Source organism: Vicugna pacos, chromosome 1 (genome assembly GCF_048564905.1).
Source record: "Vicugna pacos chromosome 1, VicPac4, whole genome shotgun sequence".
NCBI classification, from domain to species: domain Eukaryota; kingdom Metazoa; phylum Chordata; class Mammalia; order Artiodactyla; family Camelidae; genus Vicugna; species Vicugna pacos.
This window is the reverse complement of record NC_132987.1, coordinates 55,479,864-55,499,200: the sequence shown is the minus strand read 5'-3', so window position 1 is coordinate 55,499,200 and position 19,337 is coordinate 55,479,864. Positions and strand designations below refer to the sequence as shown.

General features: G+C 41.1%; 1 non-coding gene across 1 annotated transcript; it reads left to right on the top strand.

Moving 5' to 3' along the window:
* Positions 1-18,654: 18,654 nt before the first annotated feature.
* On the top strand, positions 18,655-18,728 carry TRNAT-GGU (transfer RNA threonine (anticodon GGU)). The gene has a single exon. It is a non-coding gene; the product is annotated as a tRNA-Thr (tRNA).
* The last annotated feature ends 609 nt before the right edge of the window (positions 18,729-19,337 follow it).

Genomic DNA, 19,337 nt, shown 5'->3' with positions numbered 1-19,337 from the left:
GTGACCGTCAAATTGTATAATTTTTTATTTGTAAAATGGTTATAATAACTATGAATTTCATAGATCTTTCTAAGAATGGACGAGAACATGAAAATGAGCATGTACTGAGTGCCCAGCAGATCTTAAACAGTCAATAAAGGTCAAATATGTTTATGGCAGAGTTTTGGGATAAAACCCCTATCTCTGCTCCTTTTGGTTATATAATTGGAAGCTTTGTTTTATAGATCTAGAGGATAAAGCTAAGTGAAAGATGCCAGTGTCAGGAATGGTTGATTTTCTTGAGATAAAACATCTAAAAAAATAATAATAAAGTGAGGCCAATGGCTATACTTTGATACAAATAAATAGTCTGAGCATGAAGATTGCTGACAAATTACTGGTAATTGCAGAGATTGCTGGAGGAGACATCAGGATAATCTTGCAGAAATGGTTGCAGAGGACAGGATAGAGCTGTGATAAATGGAGCAGAGGGTGCATATGGCGTGGAGAGAGATGGAGGTCCTGGCATGTGATTGGGAAAGGGGAGTGGTAAGGGAGTATCTGGGACAGGCAAGCAATGGTGGTGACATCAGTCAGCAGTCTCAGACCCTCGGATGTAGAAATGGAGAGAGGACTGAAGAGAAAAGGCAGGGTTTCAGTCCTAAAGGCATGCAAGACCTCAGGTATTTGCTTAGAAGTTCCAATAGAAAAATGCCCAGTGACCATTGACTGAGAAGAGTCCCTCTTCCATTGAGAAGATCATCCTCTATGTTCAAACTCTGAAGGGACGTACTTGAAACAGTGAAAGGGGAAGGGACCACCTACTTTCACTTGAATAGGTGGAAGAGTGCCTTAAGCTTTGGTCTTGGATGAGAATTCAACGTTACAGCCATATCCCCCTCTCATCCATCAGAAACAGAGAGAAATCAGAATACTTTCCAGAGAGCCCAAGCAGGGGCCAAGGCAGAGATGGAATTTACAGGACCAATAATATGACATGGGGCTTAGTCAGAAGATTAAGACAGAAGACACCTATTTAGAGACAGAGACCTAAGCAGGACCAGAGGCCAGGCCATCTGGATGCCAAGTGCCCAGCCCCCCACCATAGGAAGCCTGAAACCCCGCTGACAATGATAGGATTGATCTTTGAGTCAGATATGGGACCAGGTCAGTAGGAGGCTACTGAGAATAGGGTATGAGGAGGTCAGTAATACCACTGCCTGGGCTGAAGAAGTGTGGGGCATACAACTTGTTTAAACTCTTTCCCCAGTACTGTGCACATATCGTTACTGCAGTAGTCATCATGCTCTTGCATGACTGTCTGTGGCCCTCTGGACTACAACTTATTTAGAGCTGAGATTTTGAAAGACAGTGGTTACATTCTCTCTGAAGTTGTACAGCATGGATTCAAATTCCTGCTCTAACAGTCACTAGCTGTGTGACCTTAGGTAAGTTTCTTGATGTTTCTATGTCTCAGTGTTCTCATCTGTGAAATGGAGATAATACCTGTCTCATTGTTGGAGTGAGGACTAAATTCACAATAAAGCAATCAGAACAGTGCCGAATATATAGGAAATGTTATATAAGTTAATATATAAATTGATTTATAATAAGTTAAATAAAATATAAAGTAAGCTACAATAAATAAAAATCTACTTCTGTTCCCAGCTCTTGGTATGGTGCTCATCTTCAGTGTTTGATAAACGGTTGTTAAAGTAAAAAATTAAATGACAAGGCTGGGCATTCTTGCCAAGTAGTGGTTAGAGCCTTGAAGTCCTGACTGACAATCTGTGACCCCACCTTCACCTAAGACACGAGCACCATAGGTTGCAGGATTGGGTGAGACAGCCCCAGCACCCAGCCATGGATGTAGCCAAGCTGTCACCATGAGTTAAGAGGATGCTCGCATGTTTCAGGCTGTGCACCCTGTGAATTATTCCACCCCATCAGGCTGCCACAGGAGACAATGGCCACTGGTCCCCCAGCTCCCACCCCACCTGCACTTTCTTTCCTTATCAGGCTTCCATGTGTTTGTAGATAGAATTACAAGGCGCCTATAAGGAGAATATCTGTGTTCCCAGCCTCCTGAACACAAAAAGGTTCATGATGAAGGCGTATAAATCTAGAAAGTGGATGCCAGTAAAGGCTGAAGGACAAAGCAGAAGAAATCTTCGTCTTTATCCGGGGGCCACTCAAAGCGAGCCTGTACCTTGATTCCAGAACCTTGTTCTCTGAGCCACCCTCTCCACCTCGGGTCTTCCCTCTACCGGACTCCCACCCTTTCCTTTTTCCTTTCCACTTCTGTTCTAACATCTGTCACCGCCAACCAGCACTAAAAGCATGGTTTCTTGTCGAAAGACAGCTAATACGACTTAGTTCCAAGAGACAGAGTCTCAGCTTCCCTGCTCTGTCAAATGCAGATCTGGTGAGGATCAAAAGAGATTGAATGGGAGAAAGCATTTTGAAGAGTGTTTAGTGTTGTACAAATGCAGCACAAGCCATTTAAAATTGCACTGTTTACATAGCCAACAGTTAACTTTTTTTGGTTATGAACACCCACCCACACACACCATGAATTATATTTTGGTGGGTTTGTATAAAACTGATGAAGTCCAATGCAGTGTGAATCAGAGTATGTACATCTAGACATTAAGTGAGTCAACTTAAAGCACTTTTAATGGTTTCATCTACTGGTAAACACTATACAAGTGAAGGCTAACATGTATGTGGAAATGTCAGTGTGGGGAAAAGTTCTGGACTCAGTCCGAAACAGGATTCTAGATCTGGTTCTGTCTTTCTGTTTCCTCATTTAAAAAAAAATGCTAATATTTATACTTTTCCAACTAGTTCATACAGGGGCTAGTGTTGAGAGTCACAGTAGAGATGTTAGTGGGTGAACATGCTTTATAAGCTGTAATATACTTTATATTTTTGAGAGAGTATTAATGTTGTGTATGTGTCAAACTGATATGCCACTCTACCTGTTTATGTCTTTTCAAATATTTCTATTTCTAGTACTCCTTTTTTTTTTTTTTTGCAACTGGAACACAGAACATCAATGAGGATGATTAAGCAATTTCTAGACAACTTTTACAACATTTGCTTTAAAATTTACTTTGTAGTTACTAGGGTTTGGAAACAGTATAGATGGGTGCGCGCGTGCACACACACACACACACACACACACACACACACTTTGAAACTCTAATACTTGGTGTCAAAAAGAGAATAAAATATTTAGCCTGAATAAGAAGAAACAGTGAAATATTTGACCTGGAGTGTTTATTCTGCAATGTAATTGAACTTTATTGGCTGAGTTGGGAATAGGAGTTAGCTCTTAATAGGATTAGAAAGATTATCTAAGACTCTTTGCTTAGTAACCTGAGTGTTGAAATCTATATCGGATTTTGAGGCACTGAACCTACTATGACTTTTTCCTGCCCACCAGAATGACTCCCTCAAGTTTCTCTATTCGGAGTAGAGTCAGATTATATTTAAAACAGCAGTTTGCACCTATCCTGGTTTCTTTTCTAGGAGAAATAAATAGGATTCAAGGTTTAAGGATTCAGGATTGAATGACAAAATATAATTGTGATCATAGGATGTTGGCAGGAGTCAAGGCTTAATGCACAGCATGATATTGAAGTGGGCAACAAAATACCCAAGTCTCATCCCAGTGGTACCATTACTTATCTGTGTGAATTTAGATAATCCAGGCATACTCTCTGAGCATCAGTTTCTTCATCTGTGAAATGGAAATAATAGTACAAATCACACTTCAGGTTTGCTGTGTGTCTTATATGTAATCCTGTTCTTTGTTAACCAGGCCTTGCAGACAAATCCAAAGGTCAATGAAAACACCCAGACTTTCTAAGAAAGAAAGTGATGTCCTTGAAAAACTGTCCTATTTGTTGAGGGAATATTCATAATACATAGTTCAGTTTTCAGAGAAATTGATGACAATTATTGATCACTTTTGGTCTTGTTATCAGCAAGGATTATTGCTTGAAAAGAGAAGTATGCTTCCAGTTTTTCTCAAACTTTGCCTGTAGATCCAAAAAAAAAAATTCCCTTTGATATTTTTCATGCATTGCATGAATTGAAAGCAGCTACAAGGTAACAGGTGTCTGTTGACACAATTATGAGCAACAAGGTTTCCTAAAGCTTGAAAGATACAGTAGTCATTGTTCCCAGGCTTTGATGGAGCTGTGGTGGGCCCTACAGAGACACTTTCCTGACTCTTCCTGGATTAGAAAGGGAGCATGCTGTTCAGATTTTATCTTGATGTGGATTTGGGTTGGCACAGCTACCAGGTGTACTGGGATTCTGGGTGGGCTCCTCCTTGTTTTCTGCCCTCTGAGTCAGGTGCCTAGGCCACTCCCTCTGGTAAACTCAAAGAGGAAGCTGCTTTCTTGCAGGATCCACAAAAATTCCTTCCCTGGACTTCCATCTGTATGGCACTGCCTTCAAGGCACCTTCTCTCTCGCATTGCATTTGCATGTTGTGCTACTGTCAGCTCCTCTGGGCTGGATGCTGCACTGAGTGTACCCTCAAGGGGCTCACGTCACATGGGGAGGAACAGGCTCGTGGCCAAGTGTGGCCCTCTGGCTGCAGTGACAGATGTCTATATAGGTACTATGGGGATCACAGAGGGGATTGACAGGCAGTGAGTATGTTGAATAATAAACCAGTCACTCTTTATTCCCCTTCAACTTGTCTCGGATTCCTTTCTTAATCACCTTTCTCTCTGCTCCCCTGCTTTGGCCCTCTGACAGCTCCCAAGAAGAGAAGCAGTGTAATGGATGGTACTCGCTTTGGGGATCAAAAGAACTGTGTTTGAATCCTGTCTCTGCACATTACCAGCTCTGTAACCACAAACAATTCCCCCCGAATCTCTGTCTCAGATTCTTCACCCACAAAAAGTCAAGTGTAAAGATTAAATATGAACACATAGTAAAAACTCCTGGCTCATGATAGAAACTCAATAAAGCTTAAAACAACAATGATAAAGTGACCTTCCAGAATCCTATCATTAGAGCCTAACAACCCTTTGCACATGCAGAAATAACAGGAGTGGCTCACCCACTGTCTATAAGAGGTGGATTGATGCTTGCATCAGCCCTTCACAAACAGACTGATCGATGGAGCCAGTGATCAGGAAAATTGAATTCCACTGAATACACATTGCTGTCTGCCTGGCATCATCATATTTCAATGAAGCGAAACTGTAAATAGTGGGAGGCATTTCTGATGAGCTATGTGTTTGGGAATAGGGGATTTTGAAATGTCATTTTGAGCTCAAATTAATCAAATTTTGAGTAACAGAGTTTGGAGAAAAAAGTTCAATACTGTCTAAGTGGTGAACGAAAGTGAATTTAGTCTTAGCCACAAAACAGCCACAGACAGAAGATTGGTGCTTTCTTCGACCTTAGGATAAAGCCTTCTAATATGCTTCCTGTATTGTGCATTCTCCAAACACATATTTAGAGCATCTCATGTGCCAAGAATTGGGCTAGACACTAGGAAAACTTGGATGTAGTGGAGATAGGTAGGTCCTGCCATTAGTCACTGTTCAGTGGGCATAGAGAATGTTTGAATAAAATCCAGGTATCCTTTGAGATCACTGTGCTCCTTGGAGCTCTGGTTAAACCTGGCCGTAATCCACATCCCACGTCCTGAGATATTCCAAAGCCCTCCCTCACATTTCGGTTAGAACCCTCTACTTACTGCTTGTCTTTGAGCCAGTGCCCACATGACCTGTCTTTGCCTGCAATACTCTGGACTCAGACCCTTCAGCAGTGCCCTGGGAAATCGACTTTTAGCAAGTATTTTGTAATGGTTTATAGAATTTACTCAAGATTTTAAGGAAATCATGGTATGGGTCACATCATAGAGTGGTTGACCTCATATTTCTCCTGTAATAATAATAATCCCTCTTTGATTTTGAGCGAAGTAGTTCTGATTTGTTTTACATCCCCCTCAGTATAAACTACACCAAACACTTGAAATTTTTCCAAATAAGTACAGTTCCATTCCTATAAGAAATTCTGGTGGCTGCTGTCAACCTAACACCTTCCCCTCTCGTTATATGGATATAATGTCCTAACACATGATGTAAATGCTATTAGAGAAGTCTTTCTACCTTGGTATGGGATAGGCAGAGGTGGCTTCACAGAATGGGAAACCTTGACATGGGTTTTAGCAGGATAAGTAGGCAAGAGTGGGGAAAACCCTCTATTGGGAGGAAATGGCAAAACACTTAAAACACAGTGGCATGTTTCTATCTGATCCCTGCTCTGAAGATAAAGTAGAGCCATTGTAGAGCAACAGTGTTGTGTCTGACACGTGTGAACAGAGTATTATGTAGGACACCAGTGCCAAATGGAGCCGGTAAGAGGCATCGGGGGATCAGGATAAATGACGACAAAACCAGGAAACTTATTAAGTGAACCCAGCCAAAAATTTTGAAAGAGAGGAAATACCCAGGTATCAGGCATGGGGAGGAAACTAGATGAGGGAGAAGGTTTGAAGGGAAGCTGGGAAAGTGGATCTTCAGCACTGATTCTCAAATTAGCTATACACTGAAATCACCTGGCAAGCTTCCAAAACCTTCCTGCCTGAGGCCACCCAGAGATATTGACTTCATTGGTCTGGGGTGTGGCCTGGGCATAGGATGGTTGATAGCTCTCCAGGTGATTCTAATATGCTGCCAAAGTTGAGAGTCACTGCACAAGGAAATGCCCAAAGATGATGCTAATAACAGTAGCAGCTTATTTAAAAAAAAACTTCTACCCCCTTTGAGCCTGGGGTTGGAGGGGAGGGTAAAGAAGAGACATTGGAAATTTTAAAAACAGAAGCCTAGCATGGGAAATTTTGAGCCATGAACCAGGACTAGTCATATTTTAAACTTAAAATATAGTTCTAAGGGGATATTTTTTGAACTGTGATCAGAGGCAGATGTAATACTTGCTAAAATGCGTATTTCTGAGCTCCATATTGGAATCTGTTGAAGTGGAATGGGACTGAGAATCCACATTTTACAAAATCCATGGATGATTCCTGTGCACATTAGAGTTTAACGATCACTGTTCTGTAGTAGGTAATTAGCATATTTTATATTGTGTAGGATAACAAATAGCACCAAGAGTAATGACTCTTCTCAGTGAACACATACTATGTCCAAATGTTGTATATATAGATTATTTCATTTTACCCTTAGATGAACACTTGGAAATAAGTATGAGGCAACTGAGGGTTTAGAGAAGTGAAATAACTTGTCCAGAACAGTAGAGCTAGTTAGGGGCAAACCCAGCCTTCAAACCATCATCTTGCTCCAAAGCCACAGTGCTGTGTGCATGGTTATATTCAAATTTCTGTCAGTAAGACCACAATAAAAACCCTGGACCCCAGGGGTTGAGATAAGCTTCCTGGTAGGTGAACACATTGATGTGCCAGGAGGGCGATTGTCCTGATTCCACTTTTATGGACACTTTGTAATAACCCCTTATGTTCCCTCCAGTATATGAGGCACGTTTATGTCCATCTCTGATGTGTTGTGGGCAGACTGGCACTTATGGAATGCCTGCTGAAGGTATAGGGAAGCAGAAATTCCCACATCATTAGGACTTTGCTGAAAGGGCCTATCTTTTCCTCCAAGTAAGGAAAGCTAGAGGTCTGTTTTCAATTCAGGGCAAAATATTTTTTTCGTAAATGGATATAGCAGCCCAGAGCACAACAGCAGATTCTCTGAAGTCTTGGTGAATTAGCTCAAGAACTTAGCCCCAGGCAGACTGGCTGCAAGAGCCTTCTGACACAGTCACGTTGGCCCAGTGGCTGGCTCCTGACTTGTCTGCAGTCAAACCCGACCTTGACCTCATCTGACCTGTTTCCTAAGACCTTCCTGGAAAACCAACCTGGTCCCCCTCTCTTCTCTGCTTAGGCCCTTGCTGTGCTTTTTCCATTTTCCTCTGTCCTGCCCTCTCCTCAAAGACATGGATCTCATCTTTTATGCTCACCCTTTTCCCAGGTGCCTGGCCCACCTGCTGTGACCTTGCAGCTACACGTTACCAACACAGGTGTCTATTACCCTGGCAGCTGTGGTGAAATGTAAAGAACCCCAGACCTGGAGTCAGCAGCTCTGTTTGTGTCTTAGTTCTACAGCATGGCATTGGGTGAGCCACTTGCTTGTTTGAACATTTCCTCAGAAATCAGAACACAATTCACCATATCATCCAGATATAATTATTTGCCCACATCCCTGAACTTGTTCATGTAACCTGGAGTGGGGTTGAGCCCAGTCCTCCATCCTGAATTTGTCATTAGCCATGTCTTTTACCCAAGACCCCGGTGGAGGAGGGAAAGTTTTTGCTGTTCCCATGAACTCATTCAAGCTACATCAGGTCAGTAACTCCTCCTGCACTGACGGGGGAGAGGGAGGTGTAGTAGGGAGCGTTTCCTCTCCAGCTACTCCCCCTTCCAAAGCAGAAGAATTTGCTAATTGTCCCAGAGCTAGGACATTCAATAAGCCCAGTTGACTTGTAGCCCAGTTTACTGTACCTTATATAAGCAGCTGTGTTCTCTCTTGCTTTTTGGCCTGAAACCCAGGTAAAGCCTGGCCCCAGGCTAGATTGGTCATCTTTGTTGGCCTTTGACTTCCACTCATGGCTGATTGAGTAAGCACATTCCAGGTCCCTCTGGGGCCAATTCTCTTTCTTTTTGCATGGATATCCCTGAATTTATGAGTCCCCAGATAGAGATTTGATGCTTAGAAAGGCAGTTAATCGGCTTAACTCATGTTCTCTAAATCAGCTTTTAACAGACAGCCCTTTATCAGGGATTATCAGACCCTGGGCCTCAGTGGCAAGGTGGCAGTTTTGTTACCCTATTGCTGCAGCTTACCGTGTAATCAGCAACAACCAAGAGCTCTGTGCTGAAGAAAAGAGTCAGGCATTCTCAGTGTTACAGAAGCACAGGTCCTGCTGCTTGCCACTCAAAAGCCAATGCTCAAGAGGCAAGTGTTGGTAGAAAGGAAAGTTTACTTTGTTCTGGTGGCCAGCAACTGGGGGAGAGGGTGGACTTGTGTTCAGAGGCCCACTCCCCACTGCCAATCAGTGGGCAAGAGCTTTTAAAGGGGACTTTCAGGGTTGTATAGGCAGAGGGAGGGGCTATATGCAGAACAGCACAGTCAACTCTGATGGTCCTCTTGAAATTAGTCATTTGGTGGTCTGATCAGTGTCATCTTCAGTTCCAGGGTTGATTTGTTTCCATTTATTTGAGGCCTGATCTCAGAATTGTGGCAGCTTATGTCATGGCTATAGTTTGGTCATCATGTAGTCAACTTCTCCCACCTGGTGCATGTTTCAGAATCTACAAAACAGCTCAAAGGATACGGCTCAGAATACTAGCTATAGCCCTTGAAGGAGGAACTAAAGGCCCTTGACTTTGCTTAATGACTAAAGTATTATTATTTTGTTTTGCTTAACTATTTCCCTTTATATCTATATTTTCTTATTTCTCTGATTGTATTTATTCTTTGACTAAAGTTTTTCTACAGGCAGGCAGAGGACATGGGATTTAGGGGGGTCTGTCCTGGGAAGGCCCCATAGGGTCCTGCTCCATTTCAATCAAGCCTTGGGTCAAAATACTATTATTGTGCAGCCAAAGTGTCCTTCTTTACTTCTAACCATGCGTACATGCTCTCACCCACCAAGGACCCAAGTCCCATTCTGACTACAGACACCAGAAACTTTTTTTTTTAATTTTGTCTCTCCCATCCCCACCTACCCAGCCAGTGGTGGCACACAGCAGGTATACAATGCTACTTGATGAGTTACTAACACCCAAACCTACCAACAACTTTGGCGAACATCTCACACACACACACACACACCCACATCATCATCATCATCATCATCATCATCATCATCATCATCATCATCAAAAGACAAAACAAAAAATTTGATGCTAAGGGAATTTGGTCCTCAAGTTGTCATTCCTAAATGGGCGATTTGGGATGATTAAAATCATGAGGAGTCCAAAAGTGGAAGAATTCGTCATGTTTGACGTTGGCATATTTTAACCAATTTAAAAAATTGCTTCCGCATCAGCAACATGGCCAATTTACATGTACTTCGGTAATGAGGAAGGAAATATGCAGACACTGAATGTGAGAAGGAGAATAACCATGAGGGAGGGGAGACAAGGAGCCATCTTAAAAGGAGGAGGAGGAAGAAATGAGAAAGAGAGAAAAGGAAAATAATTTAAGACACTAAAGAGAGGGTAAGTAACACAGGAGAAGACATCAGTGTAGATAAACATCCTCCTTATCCAAATTTAGAATGTTAGAGCAGCCAGGGAACTGTAGGATCCTGATATACGGGAGAAGAAACAAAAGCTGAAGAGGAAACAAATGACTCAAGGGCCCTTTCGGTATTGAGGCTGGACTGCAGGTCTCCTGGTGAACAGAGAAGTGCTCCTTCTCCGAAATCATGCTGGTTCCGTAGTTACGTTATCATGTTCTTTTCAGTGTGATCAACCCCCGGTATATAATAGGTGAATAATAATTGTTTGTGGAGGGGAGAATACAATGCAACATGCTGACAGAGTCTAAAACCATTTGTATTGCTGTTGGGTTATTTTTCAAGGTGAAGAATTTTGAATTGTGTATGATTTAATGCCTCTCCATTGAGCCTCCCTGGATTTTGCCTTACCAGGTACCCCTACCCTGATCCATATCACAGCCTTCCTAGCTTCCCAAAGCCCTCATTTGTTTCTCTTTTTATATTTTGTGGTGGTCACTTTTTACTTGGTAATACTCTCCCTGCCCTCTTTTTTTGGTCTGTCTTGTCTTCCTTACTAGATTACAAGCACTTTGAGATCAGAGATCCCACCTTGTCTGTTATATGGACTCAACTGCATTGAACTCGGAGACTGGGTTGAGAGCCAGCTCTCACCCTGTTAAACCCTGAGGGTCAATTGTCTCAATCTGTAAAATGCTGATAAGGAGTCTCTGGACTCTGCATCTCACAGGTTGCCTATGAGACTCACCTGTGCTGTTATGAACTGTTACAACAGTTTGGTTGGGTGTTATAGAAATGGCAGGAGTGTGGCTGCTGTTGATGTCCACCTCCCTTGCGGCACTTGTCATTTAGCCTTGTATAGGGTACCACCCTGCAACGTGTTGGTTGAATGAACAATACAGCAATCACATTAGCATCTTATATTTTAAACTAAGCCCCTTCTCCATCCAAATGAACAGAATCTTCTGTTTTCTACATCTTTAGTGATAGCAAAACTTCATTTGTGTTTCTTTTTAAGTTTTCAGAACTTCCTATAAATATTTTTAAGTCACTCAATTCTCTTCTTATAATTCTTGGACAAGAATCTTGGGTCAAACCCCTCCACAGACCTCAAGTCTATCTGCAAGACTAAGTACCATATGATCTAGCAATTCCACTTCTGAGTATTTATCTGAAGAAAACAAAAACACTAACTCAATAAGATATATGCACACGGTATTCCCATGTTTATTGCAGCATTATTTGCAGTACTCAAGATATGGAAACAAGCTAAGTGTCCACTGACAGACAAATGGATAAAGGAATACTACTCATAAAAAAGAATGAAATTGTGCCATTTGCAGCAACATGGATGGACCTCAAAGGCAGTATGCTAAGAAAAATAAGTCAGAGAGAGAAACACAAATACCGTATGATCTGTCTTATATGTGGAAAGTGAAAAACAAACAAACAAATGAAAAACAAGCTCATAGATATAGAGAAAAGATTGGTGGTTGCCAGTGGCAAGGAGTAGAAGGTGGGAGAAATGTGTGAAGGGGTTCAAAAGATAAAAAGAAACAAATTTTAGGCTTCACAGGCTGTATCACAACCATTATCTGTCACAATCACTCAACTCTCTCATTGTGGGACTAAAGTAGCCATAGACAATATGAATAAATGAATAAGTATGGTTGTGTCTCAGTAGAACTTTATTTACTAAAGCAAGCAACAGGCTGGACTTGGCCCAAGGCTGTAGTTTACTGATCCCTGATCTAGAAGATAATTATTTATGGTTTCTGCTCTTTAGTAGGTTAAGAGCTGAACATCATAATTGTGGTTGTTTTTCTAACAGATGGTATGGAGATTCACTGTTCTACTGACTTCGCTTATGTAGACTAAGTTATGCAGTAAAAAATAATTGAAGGTCACTACATCACACAGCTCTGAAATCATGCAGTGCCTAGCCTATGTGGCCAAATGCAGCAACACTAAATGTATGTAAAGTGGTTTTTCTGTAGTTCTAATTTGAGACCTGATTAAGGCAAAGAAATTGATAATGTACTCATTCGTTTATCCATCCAATGTATTGACTTAGAAAAATTAAATTAAATTAAATTAAATTAAATTAAATTAAATTAAATTAAATGTTTCTGGGGTCATGATACTTCTGAGGCATTAAGCAAAACAAATGCAGATCTTCTCTGGGAGGACATTTCCACAACCCATATCATGCTGAATTCCCAGTCACATCCATATTGTCATTGAAAATATGCCCACACTCAAAAATTCCAAGAGAAAACTGCATAGGAAAAAAAAAAAAGAGTAAATACACACAACAAACAGGAGAGTCTGCACGTCAAGAACTTACCCCACCTAGGGGAGATTACAACATAAATGTTTAATATGATAAAGATGTGAAATTAACTATCAAACTATAAGAAAAAATAAGACTCCATTTAAAAAAAAAAAGGAATGGGCAGATTTGAGATGGAAGCAAATGGTACCTCTAAAAATGGAAAAACCAAAATCATTGAAATTGAAAACTTGATGGACAGCTTAGACAACAGATTAGACACAGTTGCAGATAGAACTAGTGCCTGGAAACAGATCTTAGGACATTAACTAGACTGCAGACAGCTATCCTTTAATAGGAATACAAAAGGAAAGAAGGAAGGTTGGAAGAGAGTCAGTATTCGATGAGATAAAGGCTGAGAATTTTCCACAGTTGAAGAAAGACATGAACCTTTGGACTTTGGAGATTTATAATGCACCCAGAGCAGCAAAAAGAAAAAAATGAATCCACACTTAAACATACTTTGAAGTAAAAATGAAGAATACCGAAACAAGAAGGAGATCTTTAAAGCTACCAAAGAGAAAAGAAAAATTATCCACAGAACTAAATTGGACTAAAATAATTTCTTAGCATCAAACCTAAAAACCTGAGGACAGTGGAATATTATCTTCCATGTGTTGAAGGAGTGATATACGACAAACGATGAAGAGAAAATATATATAACTATTATGCCTAAATCTAAATGAGCATTAAAAAAATTAGTGACTAATTGAGAATGTTTAAAACGGGCAGTACAAAACTGTTGATAAGCAATTACATGGGATTTGGGATAAAGATTATCAGTGGTTCTGCTTAGGAGGAGGGCAGAGATTTTGATTAAATAGGGATCATTTTGAATATCAACTAGGCATATTAAAGATTTAAAGGTAATACCTAAAGACAAGGGATAGAAGGTAGGATTCCAAACTAGTAGAGAGAAAAAATAATAAAGCTCAATAAATCGAATAGACAATAAATAGTTCATATGTAATAAAAATATTAGCAATAACAACATAGGAATAATACACACAAACTTCAGGATGGTGGTTACTTATGAGGATGGTCGTTTGAGGATTTGGAATTCAGCTGGATTTTAATGTTGTATTGATAGCAAGAGAGAAAGAAAGAAAAATAGAATAATATGGCCAAAGGTTAACTGTTACACTAATTAGGTGGAAGCTTTATGGGAGTCTGATAACTTGATATATTATGTACTCTATTTTAAAACTGTGATATAACTAAAGGAAAAGAAGCAAATGGCACAGATTAGGAATTAGGAAGTCTGCATTCAATTTCAGGCTCTGACTCTAACCTACTCTCTGACCTTGGACATCACTAACCTGTTCCGGGTCTCAATGTCCTCTATTGAAGAATTAATGTATTGGAGTAGATGATCTCTTAGTCACAACTTTACATTTCTATGACTTCCCAGTCATCTCTCCATTTTGATTTGCTCCCTGAGCCATAGAACTGAAAGGAAATGGGGATCATCTCATCTAAACCTCTTATTTTATAGCTGGGAAACTAAGGTCCAGAGAGGAGGCATGGCTTTCCCAGAGACCTGGTAACATAAACCCCAATTCAGCCTGTTTCCATAAGCTCTGAGGATTTATCTGCCTCTCCATGGTGATCTGAGGACAGAGGAGAGAATGTCTACAGTGGAGGAGTCACCAAAATAGATAAGGACAACCTATTAGCACTAAACATTGACTAAATGAGACCCAGTATTACTCTGTATTAAGTCAAGCTGTGAAGTTGGATGCAGGGGGCATTTTATATGTCAGCACCATAGCAATTATGAATGAACTGACTAATAAGTAAACAAACAAATACTAGGAAATTGGGCCTCTTTTAGTGCTTCAAATTCACAGTAACACCCTGTTAACACAAACTTCAAGTATTAACACTAATAACCATACTAATCACAGGGATGAAAACTCCAAATTAATTCAAATGCTGCTCAATAGATCATCACTGCATCCTCACTGCCTGTTCCTTTCCTAACTGTTCAGATCTCCATGCGGTAATTAAATACATTAAAATGTAAAACCAGCTTTTGTTCTCAAGGGGAAAAATGAAAAAGGGAGCTGAATAACATCATTGGTGATGAAACTGTGACTTCTCAGAACATTACATTCAAATTCTTGGCCCTTTTCTTCTGAAACAGCAGCTCTCCCACACTGGGATCCAGCTGCCAGGCTGGATGCACAGCATTTCTCATGGAGGAGGAAGGCATGGCTTAATGAAGAGGATGAGCATCGGACTTGGAGACAGAAGACCTATGCTGAGGCCATTGCTCTGCCTCATATGGCTATAAGACCTTGGTTTTATAAATCATGGTTTCTCTCTGGCCTAAATTTTTCTCATTTGTCATTTGTAAAACAGAAATGAGATCTCCTCTTCCAGGCTGATTGTAGGAATCCAGTGAAATGATGAAAATGAAAGTGACATTAACATACTGTACAGAATGAGCTATTATTCTCCATGATGCTCAGAAGTTCACAGAAGCATCAATTTATTCTTGTAGTGAGGTGTGGGAACACACAGTGCAGTGTGAGAAAATAAGGTCTATGTATTGTTTACACTAAGACCTATTAAGGGTTGCATTTTAAGATAAAATATAATCATGATTCTTATACAGATATAAAATGAATACATGTCAGAGATTTTATTTAACTCATTAATTAATGAGAGAACCAGTAGATGGTACAGTGAATTCAGGAGCAAACTCGCAGTCATATATTTTTAGCCAAGAATAGAATGCTGAAATGAATTTACAAAAGGACGCAAAAGTGGCCACTATCTACAGGGTGATAATGATTTGCATTCCACTAGACACAATTTGCATTTCTATGGTCCGGGATTATTTGCATTACTATCAGTTTTCTACAAATTAATTTCTATCTGTACTGAGTTGCAAAATAGTCTAGTCAAAGGCAAGGTGAGGCAGAGATAACCCAGGTGGATGAGCTAATCAGGACAACCACTAAATGTCAAAGTCACAATTTTTCCCTTGCAGACCCTTGATTGAAAGAATCCCAAACCTACTTAAATTCTAGTTTCATTACTTTCCAATGATACAAACTTTAGGTAAAAAGTGGGAAAAACCCTGGGCTGGGCTCTGGGCTCAACAGTCCTAGCTCCCCAGCAACTTTATTGTGTGGATGAACTTGGCCAAGCCTCCTCTCCCCTCCAGGTCTTTGCTTCCCTGTTTGAAAAACAAGTGCATTGGACCAGCTGACTACTAGTCCTATGTGAGAAACCAGTGAGTGTGGACTGAAAAATGCTTTATACAACTGAGACAGTTTTACCTCCAAAGAGGATATATTACTATTATTCAGCCACTCTGCAAAGAGAAAGAAACCTCATGTGGCTTTCCAATTGCTTTGTCTCCTAACACTCATTAGTTTAGAAAGACAAAGACAATATAGGATTTGTCAAAGAGAGACAATGGAAAGAGTATTTTTGCATGCTATGTGTGATGGTTAATTTTATGTCAATTTGGAAGATATTTTTGGATGAGATTAACATTTAATCAGTGAAATTTGAGTAAGCCGATTGCTGTCCAGCATTTGGGTGGGCCTAAGCCAATCAGCTGAAAGCCTGAATAGGACCAAAAACAGTCTCCTAGAGCAAGAGGGAATGCTCTAGTAGATTACCTTCAGACTTCATCTGTACCATCACTGTCCTGGGTCTTCAGGCTGCCAGCCTTTGGACTGGAATGGCACTATTAGCTTTCCTGGGCCTTTAACCTGCTGGTTCACATTGTACATTTTGAACTTATCAGCCCCCATGATTGTGTGAGCCTATTCCTTATAATAAATGTGTTTGTCTCTATATACATATCCTGTTAGTCCTGTTTCTCTGGAAAACTCTGACTAATACACTACCCATTACCCAAATGGGAGTCTCCACAGAGGTGGTAGTAAGCACTTATAGCTCTACTCATGGACACTCTGTGCAACCTCAGGAAGTACTTTCTAATAAGAGCTGGGGACCCTACTTTGTGGGAGGGAGCAAGGCCTGGTTAGTGGCCCCAGTGACCATGGAGTGTACCTGGCATTCCCACCGAGGACCCTTGGCTCTGGTCCAGAATGACTACCCCCTCTCCAGGGCAGAAGTCATATCAACAGACATTCTTGTCTTTCCTGAGAAGTGAGCTATGAGAAAATGTCAGGGAACTTGAGAACAGGAGGGCAAGAGTAGAGGGAAGGTTATGGCCAAGTCATAAAGCTCCTGGGAGAAGAAACAGACTCCTGGGATGAGGTTTAGTACCTACTTTTACTGAGACTCAAAATGAGGACACAGTAGTACCACTGTACTATCACTGATTGAGTCCAGCTGATGTGCCAGGCACTGTGCTAAGTACACTGTGCATAAGTTATCACATGTGATCATATCTATGCTGGAAGTAGAGATATTATCCCATTTCCACAGATGAGGACATTGAGCTTAGGAAGGGCAAGTAACTCACCCTAAGTCACCCAGCCCCTGGAAGAAATGAGAGACATCCCTAAGAAAACAGTGTGGCTGAAGACCAAGGCCAGTGAAGGAGAAACTAAGAACAGCCAGTGAGCACCCACTACAGGAGCTCAGGAGAAGAGGAAAGACAGTGGGAGAATTGGAAAGGGGGTCAAGCAGGCAGTCAGCTACCTGAGAATGGCTCAGATTGGGGTCAGAATCTTCATTTCTCCCTCCCAAAGACTAGCTGCTGCTCCTTTGTACATTTTGCTGGCAATCAATGATCACCAGCAACATGTCATCTTTCCTAAATTAAACCTTGTTAGAGTCAGCCAAGGAAGGCGTTCTGGTTGGCAGGATGTTGCTTGTGTGGGCTCAGCCAGCTCCAGCACCTCCCATGAGCAGAGGCCATTTACCAGTTATTGATACTTTTCATTTTCTAACAATCCCATTTTAGAGATGCTGAGGAGCCACTGATGCAAGGTCACATTTCCGCATGCCCAGGTTTCTGGAGGGAACTCCTCTGGCATGCTAAATGAGGCATGTGATAGAGAATGAATTACAAGGCAAAAGAGTTTCCTCCACGTTGGGCTGGCTTGAAGAGTGGTGCAGGTCTATGTGTGGTCAGAAAAGTGGGCTGGAGACTACCAGCTCTGCCACTTCGAAGCTGTGCAGTCTTGGACAAGTGGCTTCACTTTTCTGAGTTTCTGAAAATGGAGATGTACTGCAGGCCTATTATGAGAGCCAAATGAATGTGCAAATGTAAAGGAGGCTTTACACTTTAAAGCTAGGGTCAGCAAACTTTCTCTGTAAAGGGTCAAACAGCACATAACTCAGCCTTGGTGGGTCAGATAGTCTCTGTTGCTGTTACTCAATTCTGCCATTGCAGCATGCAGGCAATTGTAGTCAATGCATAACAATGGATGTGGTTATGTTCTGATAAAACTTTATTTGTGGATGCTGAAATTTAAATTTCATATAATTTTCATATGTCATGAAATATTATTCTTCTTTTGATTTTTTTCCAACTATTTAAAATGCAAAAACCACTCTTATCTCTAAGCCAGACAAAATGAGAAAGCCTGCCAGATTTGGCCACTGGGCCACTGATTACCAACCTCTGCACTGAAGTGCTGTATACGTGTGGAAAACACAGTAGGGGAAGAAGTTTTACAAAAAGGTAAAGACTGTATTTTTTCTATATTAATGTTGAACTTTTAAAAAGCAATTACTTACTAAGCTGGGTGGTGCTACCACAAAGGGACCAGAAGTCTGGGAAGAGAAGCCAGTGTAGACTGGGGCAACCAGAGAAGGGATTCATGGAAAGTGGGGCATTTGGTTTGAGCTGGGACAAGGAGTGGGATTTTAATAGGTGAGGCCAAGGTCAGAGGGTTTTTTTTTTTTTTTTAAGGTTTTTAAGGAGGGAAGAAGTGTGAGGGCACAGAGGAGAACAAAGGACACCTCATGGAAGACAACAGTGGGAGAGATGTGGTAGTCATGGGCAGGGTCAGGACTCCAGCCTGAGGCTTCTGGCTCCCACATCAGTGCTCTTTCCGCATTCTAACTGCTTGGTAAATTGTGTGGAATATAGAAAAATCTAAAGGGGGAGGGTATAGCTCAAGTGATAGAGTGCTTGCTTGGTGTGCAGGAGGTCCTGGGTTCAATCCCCAGTACCTCCTCTAAAAATAGATAAGCCTAATTACTTCCCTCACCCCCATGAAAATAAAATAATAAATAAAATACTTAAAAAAAAAAAAGAAAAATCTAGAAGTGCCCTGCTCTAGGAGAACTTACCATCAGATTGGGAGGCAGAAAGATATTCTGGAGAAAGTTATTGAAAAATAACCTACTGACTAATATGACAGAAACAATTATGAAATAGTAATGACCTTCATTTAAGCACCTACTCAACTGAGCACTATGTATTCTGCAGACCTTGTCTCACTGGGGACTCATAATAATCCTTTGAAGAAGGTCTGGTTAGCCCCATTATCCCCATTTTACAGATGAAGCGGCTGAGAAAAGGTGAGAGAGTCCCACTGGACTCAGTGACCACACTTAACAATAAACATTTGCATATTGTTTTCCAAAGACTCTCAGCAGGGATTGAGAGAAACTTGGTGAGTAATCATCTCAGGGCTGTGGTCAGCCAGCCTTGAAGGTAGATGGAAACATGTCATGGGTGGGCCAGCCAGAGTGTTTCCAGGGAGTAGCACAAGAGGTGGTCCAGGTAGATGACTCAATACCAGCCTGACTGGAGTGATGGCAGACTTCTTACATCTATTGGC